The sequence below is a fragment of the Triticum dicoccoides genome, chromosome 7A, assembly GCF_002162155.2.
Source record: "Triticum dicoccoides isolate Atlit2015 ecotype Zavitan chromosome 7A, WEW_v2.0, whole genome shotgun sequence".
Taxonomy (NCBI): domain Eukaryota; kingdom Viridiplantae; phylum Streptophyta; class Magnoliopsida; order Poales; family Poaceae; genus Triticum; species Triticum dicoccoides.
The window spans coordinates 638331829-638345604 of NC_041392.1; positions in this window are offsets into that span (position 1 = coordinate 638331829).

Sequence of the window (13776 nt, forward strand, 5' to 3'; positions counted from 1 at the left end):
ACAATACTCTCCCTTCTCGTTGCTATGCATCACCATGATCTTGCGTGTGCGTAGGAATTTTTTTGAAATTACTGCGTTCTCCAACAGTGGCATCCGAGCCTAGGTTTTATGGTTTGATGTTATATGCACGAGTAGAACACAAGTGAGTTGTGGGCGATATAAGTCATACTGCCTACCAGCATGTCATACTTTGGTTCGGCGGTATTGTTGGATGAAGCGGCGCGGACCGACATTACGCGTACGCTTACGCGAGACCGGTTCCCCCGACGTGCTTTGCACATAGGTGGCTTGCGGGTGACTGTTTCTCCAACTTTAGTTGAACCGAGTGTGGCTACGCTCGGTCCTTGCGAAGGTTAAAACGGAGTCAAATTGACAAACTATCGTTGTGGTTTTGATGCGTAGGTGAGATTGGTTCTTGCTTAAGACCGTAGCAGCCACGTAAAACTTGCAACAACAACGTAGAGGACGTCTAACTTGTTTTTGCAGGGCATGTTGTGATGTGATATGGTCAAGACATGATGCTGAATTTTATTGTATGAGATGATCATGTTTTGTAACCGAGTTATCAGCAACTGGCAAGAGCCATATGGTTGTCGCTTTATTGTATGCAATGCAATCGCGATGTAATGCTTTACTTTATAACTAAGGGTAGCGATAGTCGTGGAAGCATGAGATTGGCGAGATGACAACGATGCTACGATGGAGATCAAGGTGTCGCGCCGGTGACGATGGTGATCATAACGGTGCTTCGGAGATGGAGATCACAGGCACAAGATGATGATGGCCATATCATATCACTTATATTGATTGCATGTGATGTTTATCTTTTATGCATCTTATCTTGATTTGATTGATGGTAGCATTATAAGATGATCTCTCACTAATTATCAAGAAGTGTTCTCCCTGAGTATGCACCGTTGCGAAAGTTCTTCGTGCTGAGACACCACGTGATGATCGGGTGTGATAGGCTCTACGTTCAAATACAACGGGTGCAAAACAGTTGCACACGCGGAATACTCAGGTTATACTTGACGAGCCAAGCATATACAGATATGGCCTCGGAACACAGAGACCGAAAGGTCGAGCGTGAATCATATAGCAGATATGATCAACATAGCGATGTTCACCAATGAAAGTACTCCATCTCACGTGATGATCGGACATGGTTTAGTTGATTTGGATCACGTGATCACTTAGAGGATTAGAGGGATGTCTATCTAAGTGGGAGTTCTTCAGTAATATGATTAATTGAACTTAAATTTATCATGAACTTAGTACCTGATAGTATCTTGCTTGTTTATGTTTGATTGTAGATAGATGGCTCGTGCTGTTGTTCCGTTGAATTTTAATGTGTTCCTTGAGAAAGCAAAGTTGAAAGATGATGGTAGCAATTACACGGACTGGGTCCATAACTTGAGGATTATCCTCATTGCTGCACAAAAGAATTACGTCCTGGAAGCACCGCTGGGTGCCAGGCCTGCTGTTGGAGCAACAACAGATGTTATGAACATCTAGCAGAGCAAAGCTGATGACTACTCGATAGTTCAGTGTGCCATGCTTTACGGCTTAGAATCGGGACTTCAATGATGTTTTGAACGTCATGGAGCATATGAAATGTTCCAGGAGTTGAAGTTAATATTTCAAGCAAATGCCCGGATTGATAGATATGAAGTCTCCAATAAGTTCTATAGCTGCAAGATGGAGGAGAACAGTTCTGTCAGTGAGCATATACTCAAAATGTCTGGGTATAATAATCACTTGATTCAATTGGGAGTTAATCTTCCAGATGATTGCGTCATTGACAGAATTCTCCAAACACTGCCACCAAGCTACAAGAGCTTTGTGATGAACTATAATATGCAAGGGATGAACAAGACTATTCCCGAGCTCTTCGCAATGCTAAAAGCTGCGGAGGTAGAAATCAAAAAGGAGCATCAAGTGTTGATGGTCAACAAGACCACTAGTTTCAAGAAAAAGGGCAAAGGGAAGAAGAAGGGGAACTTCAAGAAGAACGGCAAGCAAGTTGCTGCTCAAGAGAAGAAACCCAAGTCTGGACCTAAGCCTGAAACTGAGTGCTTCTACTGCAAGCAGACTGGTCACTGGAAGCGGAACTACCCCAAGTATTTGGCGGATAAGAAGGATGGCAAGGTGAACAAAGGTATATGTGATATACATGTTATTGATGTGTACCTTACTAATGCTCGCAGTAGCACCTGGGTATTTGATACTGGTTGTGTTGCTAATATTTGCAACTCGAAACAGGGACTACGGATTAAGCGAAGATTGGCTAAGGACGAGGTGACGATGCGCGTGGGAAACGGTTCCAAAGTCGATGTGATCGCGGTCGGCACGCTACCTCTACATCTACCTTCGGGATTAGTATTAGACCTAAATAATTGTTATTTGGTGCCAGCGTTGAGCATGAACATTATATCTGGATCTTGTTTAATGCGAGACGGTTATTCATTTAAATCAGAGAATAATGGTTGTTCTATTTATATGAGTAATATCTTTTATGGTCATGCACCCTTGAAGAGTGGTCTATTCTTGTTGAATCTCGATAGTAGTGATACACATATTCATAATGTAGAAGCCAAAAGATGCAGAGTTGATAATGATAGTGCAACTTATTTGTGGCACTGCCGTTTAGGTCATATCGGTATAAAGCGCATGAAGAAACTCCATACTGATGGTCTTTTGGAACCACTTGATTTTGAATCACTTGGTACTTGCAAACCGTGCCTCATGGGCAAGATGACTAAAACACCGTTCTCCGGTACTATGGAGAGAGCAACAGATTTGTTGGAAATCATACATACAGATGTATGTGGTCCGATGAATGTTGAGGCTCGTGGCGGATATCGTTATTTTCTCACATTCACAGATGACTTAAGCAGATATGGGTATATCTACTTAATGAAACATAAGTCTGAAACATTTGAAAAGTTCAAAGAATTTCAGAGTGAAGTTGAAAATCATCGTAACAAGAAAATAAAGTTTCTACGATCTGATCGTGGAGGAGAATATTTGAGTTATGAGTTTGGTGTACATTTGAAAAATTGTGGAATAGTTTCACAACTCACGCCACCCGGAACACCACAACATAATGGTGTGTCTGAACGTCGTAATCGTACTTTACTAGATATGGTGCGATCTATGATGTCTCTTACTGATTTACCGCTATCGTTTTGGGGATACGCTCTAGAGACGGCCGCATTCACGTTAAATAAGGCACCATCAAAATCCGTTGAGACGACGCCTTATGAACTGTGGTTTGGCAAGAAACCAAAGTTGTCATTTCTGAAAGTTTGGGGCTGCGATGCTTATGTGAAAAAGCTTCAACCTGATAAGCTCGAACCCAAATCGGAGAAATGTGTCTTCATAGGATATCCAAAGGAAACTATTGGATACACCTTCTATCACAGATCCGAAGGCAAGACTTTTGTTGCTAAATTCGGAAACTTTCTGGAGAAGGAGTTTCTCTCGAAAGAAGTGAGTGGGAGGAAAGTAGAACTTGACGAGGTAACTGTACCTGCTCCTTTATTGGAAAGTAGTACATCACAGAAAATTGTTTCTGCGACACCTACACCAATAAGTGAGGAAGTTAATGATAATGATCATGAAACTTCAGAACAAGATACTACTGAACCTCGTAGATCAACCAGAGTGAGATCCGCGCCAGAGTGGTACGGTAATCCAGTTCTGGAAGTCATGCTACTAGATCATGATGAACTACGAACTATGAAGAAGCGATGGTGAGCCCAGATTCCGCAAAGTGGCTTGAAGCCATGAAATCTGAGATGGGATCCATGTATGAGAACAAAGTATGGACTTTGGTTGACTTGCCTGATGATCGGCAAGCAATTGAGAATAAATGGATCTTCAAGAAGAAGACCGACGCTGATGGTAATATTACTGTCTACAAAGCTCGACTTGTCGCAAAAGGTTTTCGACAAGTTCAAGGGGTTGACTACGATGAGACCTTCTCACCCGTAGCGATGCTTAAGTCTGTCTGAATCATGTTAGCAATTGCCGCATTTTATAATTATGAAATTTGGCAAATGGATGTCAAAACTGCATTCCTGAATGGATTTCTGGAAGAAGAGTTGTATATGATGCAACTGGAAGGTTTTGTCGAGCCAAAGGGAGCTAACAAAGTGTGCAAGCTCCAGCGATCCATTTATGGACTGGTGCAAGCCTCTCGGAGTTGGAATAAACGTTTTGATAGTGTGATCAAAGCATTTGGGTTTATACAGACTTTCGGAGAAGCCTGTATTTACAAGAAAGTGAGTGGGAGCTCTGTAGCATTTCTGATATTATATGTGGATGACATATTATTGATCGGAAATGATATAGAATTTCTGGATAGCATAAAGGGATACTTGAATAAGAGTTTTTCAATGAAAGACCTCGGTGAAGCTGCTTACATATTAGGCATAAAGATCTATAGAGATAGATCAAGACGCTTAATTGGACTTTCACAAAGCACATACCTTGACAAGATTTTGAAAAAGTTCAAAATGGACCAGGCGAAGAAAGGGTTCTTGCCTGTGTTACAAGGTGTGAAGTTGAGTCAGACTCAATGCCCGACCACTGCAGAAGATAGAGAGAAAATGAAAGATGTTCCCTATGCTTCAGCCATAGGCTCTATCATGTATGCAATGCTGTGTACCAGACCTGATGTGTGCCTTGCTATAAGCTTAGCAGGGAGGTACCAAAGTAATCCAGGAGTGGATCACCGGACAGCGGTCAAGAACATCCTGAAATACCTGAAAAGGACTAAGGATATGTTTCTCGTATATGGAGGTGACAAAGAGCTCACCGTAAAAGGTTACGTTGATGCAAGCTTTGAAACTGATCCGGACAATTCTAAATCGAAAATCGGATACGTGTTTACATTAAACAGTGGAGCTGTCAGTTGGTGCAGTTCTAAACAAAGCGTCGTAGCGGGATCTACATGTGAAGTAGAGTACATAGCTGCTTCGAAAGCAGCAAATGAAGGAGTCTGGATGAAGGAGTTCATATTCGATCTAGGTGTCATACCTAGTGCATCGGGTCCAATGAAAATCTTTTGTGACAATACTGGTGCAATTGCCTTGGCAAAGGAATCCAGATTTCACAAGAGAACCAAGCACATCAAGAGACGCTTCAATTCCATTCGGGATCTAGTCCAGGTGGGAGACATAGAGATTTGCAAGATACATACGGATCTGAATGTGGCAGACCCGTTGACTAAGCCTCTTCCACGAGCAAAACATGATCAGCACCAAGACTCCATGGGTGTTAGAATCATTACTGTGTAATCTAGATTGTTGACTCTAGTGCAAGTGGGAGACTGAAGGAAATATGCCCTAGAGGCAATAATAAAGTTATTATTTATTTCCTTATATCATGATAAATGTTTATTATTCATGCTAGAATTGTATTAACCGGAAACATAATACATGTGTGAATACATAGGCAAACTTAGTGTCACTAGTATGCCTCTACTTGACTAGCTCGTTAATCAAAGATGGTTATGTTTCCTGACCATGAACAAAGAGTTGTTATTTGATTAACGAGATCACATCATTAGGTGAATGATCTGATTGACATGACCCATTCCATTAGCTTAGCACCCGATCGTTTAGTATGTTGCTATTGCTTTCTTCATGACTTATACATGTTCCTATGACTATGAGATTATGCAACTCCTGTTTACCGGAGGAACACTTTGTGTGCTACCAAACGTCACAACGTAACTGGGTGATTATAAAGGAGCTCTACAGGTCTCTCCAAAGGTAGATGTTGGGTTGGCGTATTTCAAGATTAGGATTTGTCACTCCGATTGTCGGAGAGGTATCTCTGGGCCCTCTCGGTAATGCACATCACATAAAGCCTTGCAAGCATTTCAACTAATAAGTTAGTTACAGGATGATGTATTACGGAACGAGTAAAGAGACTTGCCGGTAACGAGATTGAACTAGGTATTGGATACCGACGATCGAATCTCGGGCAAGTAACATACCGATGACAAAGGGAACAACGTATGTTGTTATGCGGTCTGACCGATAAAGATCTTCGTAGAATATGTAGGAGCCAATATGGGCATCCATGTCCCGCTATTGGTTATTGACCGGAGATCTGTCTCGGTCATGTCTACATTGTTCTCGAACCGTAGGGTCCGCACGATTAATGTTACGATGACAGTTATTATGAGTTTATGCATTTTGATGTACCGAAGTTAGTTCGGAGTCCCGGATATGATCACCGACATGACGAGGAGTCTCGAAATGGTCGAGACATAAAGATTGATATATTGGACGGCTATATTCGGACACCGGAAGTGTTCCGGGTGATTTCGGAGAAAACCGGAGAGCCGGAGGGTTACCGGAACCCCCCCCCCCGGGAGAAGTAATGGGCCATATGGGCCTTAGTGGAGAGAGAGAGGGGCTGCCAGAGGTGGGCCGTGTGCCACCTCCTCCCTGGTCCGAATTGGACTAGGGGAGGGGGGCGGCGCCCCCCCTTTCCTTCTCCCTCTCCACCTCTTTCCCCCTCCTAGTAGGAGTCCTACTCCTACTAGGAGGAGGACTCCTCCTTGGCGCGCCACACCTGGCCGGACGGCCTCCTCCCCTTGCTCCTTTATATACGGGGGTAGGGGGGCACCCCTAGAGACACAAGTTGATCTACGTGATCGTTCCTTAGCCGTGTGCGGTGCCCCCTGCCACCATATTCCACCTCGATCATATCGTTGTAGTGCTTAGGCGAAGCCCTGCATCGGTAGAACATCATCATCGTCACCATGTCATTGTGCTGATGGAACTCATCCTTGAAGCTTTGTTGGATCGGAGCCCGGGGAGCGTCATCGAGCTATACGTGTGCTAAGAACTCGGAGGTGCCGGAGTAACGGTGCTTGGATCGGTCGGATCGGGAAGACGTACGACTACTTCCTCTACGTTGCGTCAACACTTCCGTTGCGGTCTACGAGGGTTCGTAGACAATACTCTCCCTTCTCGTTGCTATGCATCACCATGATCTTGCGTGTGCGTAGGAAAATTTTAGAAATTACTGCGTTCTCCAACAACATCAACCTTGGAAACACTTCCAACACATATCGTCATCTCACCTTCAGCTAGTCTCCGTTTATTCTGTAGCCTTTTATTTCGAGTTACTAACACTTAGCAGCTGAACCGGTATTTTAATACCCTGGTGCTACTAGGAGTATTAGTAAAGTACGTATATTCAAAATACTTCTGTCGACCTTGCCAGCCTTCTCATCTACCAAGTATTTAGGGTAGTTCTGCTTCAGTGACTGTTCCCCTCATTACAGAAGCACTTAGTCTCGGGTTTGGTTCAACCTTGGGTTTCTTCACTAGAGCAGCAACTGATTTGCCGTCTCATGAAGTATCCCTTCTTTCCTTTGCCCTTCTTGAAACTAGTGGTTTTACTAACCATCAACAATTGATGCTCCTACTTGATTTCTACTCTCTCGGTGTCAAACATCGCGAATTGCTCAAGGATCATCATGTCTATCCCTGATATGTTATAGTTCATCACGAAGCTCCAATAGCTTGGTGGCAGTCACTATGGAGAACCATCACTTTCTCATCTGGAAGATTGACTCCCACTCAATTCAAGCGATTGCAGTACTCAGACAATCTGAGCACATGCTCAACGATTGAGTTTTTCTCCCTTAGTTTGCAGGCTTAAGAAACTTGTCGGAGGTCTCATACCTCTTGACGTGGGCACTAGCCTGAAATCCCAATTTTAGTCCTTGGAACATCTCATATGTTCTGCGATGTTTCAAAAACGTCTTTGGTGCCTCAATTCTAAACCGTTAGCATTACGCACTGAACTATCACGTAGTCATCAAAACGTGTATGTCAGATGTTTCCCAACATCTACAGACGACGCTCGAGGTTCAACGCACTGAGCGGTGCATTAAGGACATAGCCCTTCTGTGCAGCAATGAGGACAATCCTCAGTTCACGGACCCACTCCGCATAATTGCTACTGTCAACTCTCAACTAAATTTTCTCTAGGAACATATCTAAAACAGTAGAACCAAAGCGTGAGCTACGACATAATTTGCAAAGTCCTTTTGACTATGTTCATGATAATTAAGTTCATCTGATTATTTAATGAACTCCCACTCAGATAGACATCCCTCTAGTCATCTAAGTGATACATGATCTAAGTCAACTAGGCCGTGTCCGATCATCACGTGAGACGAACTAGTCCTCATCGGTGAACATCTTCATGTTGATCGTATCCACTATATGACTCATGTTCGACCTTTCGGTCTTCCGTGTTCCGAGGCCATGTCTGTACATGCTAGGCTCGTCAAGTTAACATAACTATATTGCGTGTGTAAATCTGGCTTACACCCGTTGTATTCGAACATTAGAATCTATCACACCTGATCATCACGTGGTGCTTCGAAACAACGAACCTTCGCAACGGTGCATAATTAGGGGGAACAATTTCTTGAAATTATTGCAAGGGATCATCTTATTTAAGCTACCGCTGTTCTAAGCAAATCAGATGTAAAACATGATAAACATCACATGCAATCAAATAGTGACATGATATGGCCAATATCATTTTGCTCCTTTTGATCTCCATCTTCGGGGCGCCATGATCATCATCATCACCGGCATGACACCATGATCTCCATCATCGTGTCTTCGTGAAGTTTTCTCGTCATCTATTACTTCTAATACTATGGCTAACGGTTTAGCAATAAAGTAAAGTAATTACATGACGTTTATGTTGACACACATGTCATAAATAAATTAAGACAACCCCTATGGCTCCTGCCGGTTGTCATACTCATCAACATGCAAGTCATGATTCCTATTACAAGAACATGATCAATCTCATACATCACATATATCAATCATCACATCCTTTTTGGCCATATCACATCACACGGCATATGCTGCAAATACAAGTTAGACGTCCTCTAATTGTTGTTGCAATTTTTTTTACATGGCTGCTATAGGTTTCTTAGCAAGAACGTTTCTTACCTACGCCAAAACCACAACGTGATATGCCAATTTCTATTTACCCTTCATAAGGACCCTTTTCATCGAATCCGATCCGACTAAAGTGGGAGAGACAGACACCCGCTAGCCACCTTATGCAACTAGTGCATGTCAGTCGGTGGAACCTGTCTCACGTAAGAGTACGTGTAAGGTCGGTCCAGGCCGCTTCATCCCACGATGCCGCCGAATCAAGATAGGACTAGTAACGGCAAGTAAATTGACAAAATCGACGCCCACAACAACTTGTGTTCTACTCGTGCATAGAAACTACGCATAGACCTAGCTCATGATGCCACTGTTGGGGAACGTAGCAGAATTTTAAAATTTTCTACGCATCACCAAGATCAATCTATGGAGTCATATCGCAACGAGAGAGAGGGAGTGCATCTTCATACCCTTGAAGATTGCTAAGCGGAAGCGTTCAAGAGAACGGGGTTGATGGAGTCGTACTCGTCGTGATCCAAATCACTGATGATCCTAGCGCCGAACGGACAGCACCTCCGCGTTCAACACACATACGGAGAGGAGACGTATCCTCCTTCTTGATCCAGCAAGGGGGGAGGAGAAGTTGATGGAGATCCAGCAGCACGACGGCGTGGTGGTGGAAGTAGCGGGATCCCGGCAGGGCTTCGCCAAGCACAAGCGGGGAGGAAGAGGTGTCACGGGAGGGAGGGAGGCGCCAGGGCTTCAGGTGCGGCTGCCCTCCCTCCCCTCCACTATATATAGGGGCCTAGGGTGGCGTCGGCCCCTTGTAGATCCCATCTAGGGAAGGGAGCGGCAGCCCTAGGGGTGGCTTGGCCTCCAAGCACAGTGGAGGCGCCCCCACCCCTTAGGGTTTCCAAACCCTAGGTGCATGGGAGGCCCAAGGGGGGCACACCAGCCCACTAGGGGCTGGTTCCCACGCCCCTTCAGCCCATGGGGCCCTCCGGGATAGGTGGCCCCAACCGGTGGACCCCCGGGACCCATCCGCTGGTCCCGGTACAATACCGATGACCCCTGAAACTTTCCCGGTTGCCGAAACTGGACTTCCTATATACAAATCTTTACCTCCGGACCATTCCGAAACTCCTCGTGACGTCCGGGATCTCATCCGGGACTCCGAACAACTTCTGGGTTACCGCATACTAATATCTCTACAACCCTAGCGTCACTGAACCTTAAGTGTGTAGACCCTACGGGTTCGGGAACCATGCAAACATGACCGAGACAACTCTCCGGCCAATAACCAACATCGGGATCTGGATACCCATGTTGGCTCCCACATGTTCCACGATGATCTCATCGGATGAACCGCGATGTCAAGGATTCAATCAATCCCGTATTCAATTCCCTTTGTCTATCGGTATGATACTTGCCCGAGATTTGATCATCGGTATCCCGATACCTCATTCAATCTCGTTACCGGCAAGTCTCTTTACTTGTTCCGTAACACATCATCCCGTGATCAACTCCTTGGTCACATTGTGCACACCATGATGATGTCCTACCGAGTGGGCCCAGAGATACCTCTCCGTTACACGGAGTGACAAATCCCAGTCTCGATTCGTGCCAACCCAACAGACACTTTCGGAGATACCCGCAGTGCACCTTTATAGCCACCCAGTTACGTTGTGACGTTTGGTACACCCAAAGCATTCCTATGGTATCCGGGAGTTGCACAATCTCATGGTCTAAGGAAATGATACTTGACATTAGAAAAGCTTTAGCGTACGAACTACACGATCTTGTGCTAGGCTTAGGATTGGGTCTTGTCCATCACATCATTCTCCTAATGATGTGATCCCATCATCAACGACATCCAATGTCCATGGTCAGGAAACCGTAACCATCTATCGATCAACGAGATAGTCAACTAGAGGCTTACTAGGGACATGGTGTTGTCTATGTATCCACACATGTATCTGAGTTTCCTATCAATACAATTCTAGCATGGATAATAAATGATTATCATGAACAAGGAAATATAATAATAACTAATTTATTATTGCCTCTACGGCATATTTCCAACATTTTCTGCCGGGGAAACTTCCCTCCTAGAGGGGGGAATCATCGCCATCGTCATCACCAATGCTCCTCTCATCGGGAGAGGGCAATCTCCATCAACATCTTCATCAGCACCATCTCATCTCAAAACCCTAGTTCATCTCTTGTATCCAATTCTTGTCTCCAAGTCCGGGATTGGTGCTAGTAGGTTGCTAGTAGTGTTAATTACTCCTTGTAGTTGATGCTAGTTGGTTTAATTGGTGGAAGATCATATGTTCAGATCCTATATGCAAATTAATACCCCTCTGATTATGAACATGTTTATGCTTTGTGAGTAGTTATTTTTGTTCCTGAGGACATGGGAGAAGTCTTGCTATTAGTAGTCATGTGAATTTGGTATTCGTTCGATATTTTGATGAGATGTATGCTGTCTCTCCTCTAGTGGTTTTATGTGAACGTCGACTACATGACACTTCATCATGTTTGGGCCCAGAGGAAGGCATTGGGAAGTAATAAGTAGATGATGGGTTGCTAGAGTGACAGAAGCTTGAACCCTAGTTTATGCGTTGCTTCGTAAGGGGCTGAATTGGATCCATATGTTTCATGTTATGGTTAGGTTTACCTTAATACTTTTGTTGTATTTGCGCATGCTTGCAATAGAGGTTAATCATAAGTGGGATGTTTGTCCAAGTAAGGACAGCACCCAAGCACTGGTCCACCCACATACCAAATTATCAAAGTACCGAACGCGAATCATATGACCGTGATGAAAACTAGCTTGACGATATTCCCATGTGTCCTCGGGAGCACTTTACATCATATAAGAGTTTTTCCAGGCTTGTCCTTTGCTACAAAAAGGATTGGGCCACCTTGATGCACCTTATTTACTTTTGTTACTTGTTGCTCGTTACAATTATCTTATCACAAAACTATGTGTTACCACTTATTTCAGTACTTGCAGAGAATACCTTGCTGGAAACCGATTATCCTTTCCTTCTGCTCCTCGTTGGGTTCGACACTCTTACTTATAGAAAGGACTACGATAGATCCCCTATACTTGTGGGTCATCAAGACTCTTTTCTGGCGCCATTGCCGGGGAGTGAAGCGCCTTTGGTAGGTGGAATTTTGTAAGGAAAAATTTATATAGTGTGCTGAAATTTACTGTCACTTGTTACTATGGAAAGTAATCCTCTGAGGGGCTTGTTCAGGGTATCTTCACCCCGACCAGTAGAGCAAAGAGTTGCTCCTTAGCCTACTGAACCTACTGAAAATGAAAATGCTTGCTTCAAAATTCCTTTGGGTATGGTAGAAAAACTGCTAGCTAATCCTTTTTTAGGAGATGGAACAAAAGATCCTGATGAACATCTAATATATGTGGATGAAGTTTATGGATTATTTAAGCTTGCAGGTGTACCCGGAGATGTTGTTAAGAAGAAGGTCTTCCCTTTATCTTTGAGGGGAGATGCATCGACATGGTATAGGCTATGTGATGATATGGAGTCTTGGAAATACAAACGATTGAAATTGGAATTTCATCAAAAGCTTTATCCTATGCATCTTGTTCATCGTGATCGCAATTATATATATAATTTTTGGCCTCGCGAAGGAGAAAGCATCGCTTAAGCTTGGGGGAGGCTTAAGTCAATGTTATATTCATGCCCCAATCATGAGCTCTCAAGATAAATGATTATTCAAAAAAATTATGCTCAGCTTTCTGATAACAATCGCACCATGCTTGATACTTCTTGTGCTAGCTCTTTTATGATGAAGACTATTGAATTCAAATGGGATTTATTGAAAAGAAGTAAATGCAACTCCGAAGATTGGGACCTCGACAATGGTAAGGAGTCAGGTATGACACCTAGTTTTGATTGTGTTAAATCTTTTATGGATATCGATATTTTTCGTAAATTTAGCACTAAATATGGACTTGACTCTGAGATAGTAGCTTCTTTCTATGAATCTTTTGCTGCCTATGTTGATCTCCCCAAGGAGAAGTGGTTTAAATATCATCCTCCCATAGAAGTGAAAGTAGCTGCACCTATTAAAGTTGAAGAAAAGACTATTACTTATAATAATCCTATTGTTCCTACTTCTTATGTTGAGAAACCACGTTTCCCTGTTAGGATCAAGGATCATGCTAAAGCTTCAACTGTGGTTCGTAAAAGCAATATTAAAGCATATACACCTCCTAAGCAAGTTAAAGTTGAACCTAATATTGCTATTGTTAAAGATCTCTTGTCTGATAATATAGATGGGCATGTTATTTATTTCTGTGATGAAACTGCTAGAATTGCTAAACCCCGTGATACAGATAAACCTAGACCTGTGGTAGGTATGCTTGTTATTTCTGTTAAAATAGGAGATCATTGTTATCATGGCTTATGTGATATGGGTGCTAATGCTAGTGCAATACCTATTGACTTATACAACGAAATTATGCATGACATTGCACCTGTTGAGTTAGAAGATATCGATGTCACAATTGAACTTGCTAATAGAGATACTATTTTACCAATGGGAATTGTTAGAGATGTTGAAGTGTTGTGTGGGAAAACTAAATATCCTGCTGATTTTCTTGTTCTTGGCTCCGCACAAGATAGTTTTTGTCCCATTATATTTGGTAGACCCTTCTTAAATACTGTTAATGCTACCATAGATTGCAAAAGGGATGTTGTTGCTGTCGGTTTAGATTATATGACTCATGAATTTAATTTTTCTAAATTTAGTAGACAACATCGTGAAGAAGAATTACCTAGTAAAGATG